Source organism: Prosopis cineraria, unplaced genomic scaffold, assembly GCF_029017545.1.
Source record: "Prosopis cineraria cultivar Desert tree isolate PC_DT_omini unplaced genomic scaffold, ASM2901754v1 PC5, whole genome shotgun sequence".
Taxonomy (NCBI): Eukaryota; Viridiplantae; Streptophyta; class Magnoliopsida; order Fabales; family Fabaceae; genus Prosopis; species Prosopis cineraria.
Window position 1 is genome coordinate 23691083 of NW_026555336.1, and position 4677 is coordinate 23695759.

The window sequence follows — 4677 nt, forward strand, 5'->3', positions numbered from 1 at the left end:
AATTCTAGATCTAATGCAATGTATGCACTTAAAGGTGATAAATGATTAATAAAAAGATCCTAATTGACAAATAAAAATATATAAGAAATGTGTTCTATCACATCATGGCATGTGCCACATGCACTACGACATGTGGTATAGAGCCACGATCTTCCTCTTTATGTCATGCGTCGCAATATGTAACCATGCATCGTGATGCACATGCAATTTTAAACGTCATATCAATTCGTAGAGGCAAAATATTGATATATGCTATTTCCATGTGACATCTAATTAGAGTGATTCAAGCTTACCAAATAATCTTTTTAAGGAGAAAAGTTTGGACATGATTTAATGGTGTGATCTCAATTTGGACACCCACGGTGTGAAAAGTTCCTTTTCTTGAAAAACGTAGAACCTAAAGTGTTAAAATCTCACACTTTGTTTCATTACACTACTTTAGGCCTAGAAACCAATAGGATAAATTACAGCTAATCGAATATTTATAACACCATATTCACAAATACATACATATTTGGCATTAAACTCACCCTTTTACGCACAACAGGGCCTATTATTCCACATTTATCATTTCACATAATTATTGGCTAAAATATTCACGTATTCACCATTATTTTACCTATACACACACATACCACACAATCTTAGCCCACATATCATATTTCACTACTTTTACATATGTCTAAGCTAAGATACACAAAATCACAGCCAATCTTAACTCATTATTTCATTGCATATCACATGCAGGGTCAAGATTCTCTCAAAAACTACACAAACACATTAAAATCATGTAAATGCATCCTATGGCAACTTAGTTCCTTTACATCTTACCCAAACTCTTATAAGGTAGCTAAAGTGCCACTATGTCTGACCTTAGTCGTTCCTTTTGCCTTGCTCACAATTAAGGCATGTAAAAATGTAATCATGGGATGAGATAACAATCTAGTAATAGAATAACTTACTACTACTAATTAACAAGCATAAATATGAATAAGCAAAGCTTATGCATGCATGCATACATACATACATACATACATACATACATCCATATATTCACATAAACATAGGTTCCTTTGTCATAACTAATTTTTCACATAAAATCCTTTTTACTAGCATGATCATCTATCATTTGATCACTTATATCACTTGTACCAAAACCATATGCTCCATTGGGTTGATTACATGCTCACTAATCCAAGCACACTTTCAGTGGTAGAATTACCTAGCCAAATGTGTTATGTCCTCCTTACAGACTATAGTTTCCCCCTATCACATATGATAGAGTGTCATTATTGTAACACCACATCACACAAATATTAAAGAGTGTAAATCTCTAACATTGTACCTAATATGAGCACTAAGGAGATAATTCTCTAACACTACACCTTATTAGGCACTTAGGAGATGAAATTCTCCAATATCACACCCCGTTAAGCACTAAGAAGAATAAATGACATATAGACTTTTACTATTCCTTCCTATAGGTGAACTTCCACCCCCTGCATGATCATGCTCACATTCCTTAGAAACAAACCATATGTTTGTATCCAAGCCCCCCCACACACACATATATGCATATATTCATATACTTTCATGCATAAATACCCATTTCACAAAACATGTACTACTTTAAAATAATTCCATAAAACAATCATGCTAGGATGGAAGCTAAGTCAAATTAGGTCAAAATGGGGAAGCAAAAGTGACATGTTGATCACTACATCATATGATGCAACATGTGGACATATGTTATGATGGATGGCATAAAATCAGCATAAAGGCCTTAGAATAATAAAAAAATAATGGAAAGTTTAGAAAAAACATAGGGCATGAAGGAAAAGGAGAGATCCTTTGGTAGGGCTTAAATCTTGGCAAGGTTAGAGGCTTGTTTTGACCTCCAATCATGTGAGTAAATTTTCCAACAATCTTCTCAACCTATCTACCTTAGTTTTCTTGGATTTTGGAGAAAGGGTACTTGCGTTCTAATTTAGAAGGGGATTATACTCAAACCTTAACCTTGCATATGGCTGTAGGGTTTAATTTAAGCTTGTTTGAGTTGAATAAGTGTTAAATTGAAGCTTGAAGTATTGGGTCTTATGTTTTGAGTGAAACTAGGGTGAATTTTGGATTTTTGGAGTTGTGCAAGCTAAAATTAAGTATAAATTAACCTTAAATAGGCTAAATTAAGATAATATGAGGTGTAAAACCTTTGACTAGCTTAATAATAGGGATTTGGATTGTTGGATAGCTAAATTTAGTTAATTTGGCTAATGAGTGCTTTATATTAGGTATGAGAAACTAACATATACTACTTATAATTGTAGATTTATATAATTTGGTTCTTTTACTAGTCATTGAGACTATTGGAGCAAACATTATACCATGATAACCCTTTTGGTAAAAGGGTTGAGGTAACTGGATAATTCATTTTGTTTGTTAATTAGATTAATTGTTTATAAGTAAATATGCATGGTATGGCATGTGATTTTAATAACTAGCATGATTTGTAAACTTGCATGATTTTGTATTTGAAAGGAAAATTTAATTACAAATGAAATATTTGCAAAAGTAGATTTAAAAGTGCATTAAGTTATATATGGAAAAAGGTAAGCATATATTTCATCACTTCACTAGTACAAAATATAAAATTTATGGGGTGCTTTTTACATCGATTGGAAGGCAAACGGTGTAAAAAATAAAGGCGGTGGCATTTTTGTAATTATATTGAATTATGTAACACTTTTTACACCGGGTGTCTAGGCACCCGGTGTAAAAACTATACTTTTTACACCGGGTGCCTGGACACCCGGTGTAAAAAATGTTTTTTAAATTCATTTCTCCCTTCATTCATCAGTTCCCTCGTCTCCTCCTTCTCGCGCCCTCCTTCTCGTCTCCCCTTCGTCCGCCCACTCCCCCTCCCCCTTGTCTTCTCCCTCGCCGGCCGCCCTCCCCCCCGTCCGCCCAGCCTTCCCACCCGTCCACCGAGCCCCCTCCCCCTCCTCCCCTCACCGCCCACTCCCCCTCCCCCTCGTCCCGCCGCCCCCTCCCCCTCCCCCTCGGTTCGTCCAACCGCCCCCTTCCCCTCCCCCTAAGTCCACCCAACCCCCTCCCTCTTCCCCTCATCCCACCGCCCCTTCCCCTTCCCACTACCCCTTCCTCGGCCGCCTATCCCCTCCCCCTCGTCCCGCCGCCCATCCCCCTCCTATTCCCCCTTCCTCAGCCTTTCCCCTCCCCCTCTCCCCTTGCCTACCCCTTCACTCTCCCCCCCCTGCCCCTCTCCCTCCCTCTTGCCTCCCTCTACCACTCCTTTTCCCTCCCTCTCAGTGTTGAGCCATTGCTGCAGCTGCCACCACCCAGGTATGTGTTGAATATAAATTTTTAAATTTTATAATGTTTAAATTTAGTTTTTAATGATATTGATTGTTGCTGGGAGTGCTGTTAGTGGCTTCATAAAGCCTCAGGTTATTGCATGTGATTCATTTATTTGGTTTAAAATTGTTAATTTTCTCGTGTAAAATTTTCTAAAACTTTTGGGAAGTTCAATTTTTAGGGGAGACTCTATCAAAATTTGTTTTGAATTTATTCTTTCCTTTAATTTTTTTAAATTTAGTTTTTAATGATATTGATTGTTGCTGGGAGTACTGTTAGTGGCTTCATAAGGCCTCAGGTTGTTGTATGTGATCATCTATTTGGTTTAAAATTATCAATTTTCTCTTGTAAATTTTTTTTAAAAGTCTTGGGAGATCTAATTTTTAAGGGAGATTCTGCCAAAATTTTTTCAAATCTTAATTTAATTGGGAACTTAGTTTTTTAAAATAGTTTGAAGATAATAACATTAGTTATATTCTTTAGGAGGTGACATATGGATCGTAGGTGGATGAATGCTAGACGAACGAGTGACGAGTATGATAATGGGGTGAAAGAATTTTTGGAATTTGCTAAGAAAAATGCTGTTGATAATAGTGAAAGGTTCTATTGTCCTTGTGTTAATTGTTTGAATGAGAGGAGACTAGGTGTTCCTGAAATAAGAGAGCACTTAGTTTGTGATGGGATTTGCAAAAATTATACAATATGGATTTGGCATGGTGAACGATTGGAAAATTATAGTAACACATCTCAACGTGTGGGAGTTGATAATCTTGATGATGAAGTAGAAATGAATGAAGATCGATTAGAGGACATAATCCGTGATGTTGGGGAAGAGGCTTTTGAACGAGCACATGTGTATGATAACTTGTGCACCGATGCAGAGAAGCCTCTATACCCGGGGTGCACTGATTTTAGTTTGTTATCTAGGGTGTTAAAACTAGTTACCTTAAAGGCAAGAGCTGGGTGGAGTGATCAAAGTTTCACATGGTTGTTAGAGTTACTTCAAATAATGTTTCCGAAGGGCAATGTACTACCAAATCGTTATTATGATGCCAAGAAGATCTTGTGTCCAATGGGTATGAAGTATAAAAAAATACATGCATGTCCTAATGATTGTGTGTTGTACAGAAAAAAGCTTGAAGGGGAGGAGAAGTGTCCGAAATGTGAGGCACCACGGTACAAAGAGAGGGGGGCTCCTACAAAAGTCTTATAGTATCTTCTAATTATACCAAGGTTCAAGCGTTTGTTTGCAAATACTAATGATGCAAAGAACTTGATGTGGCATGCAAATGAGAGGATATCTGATGG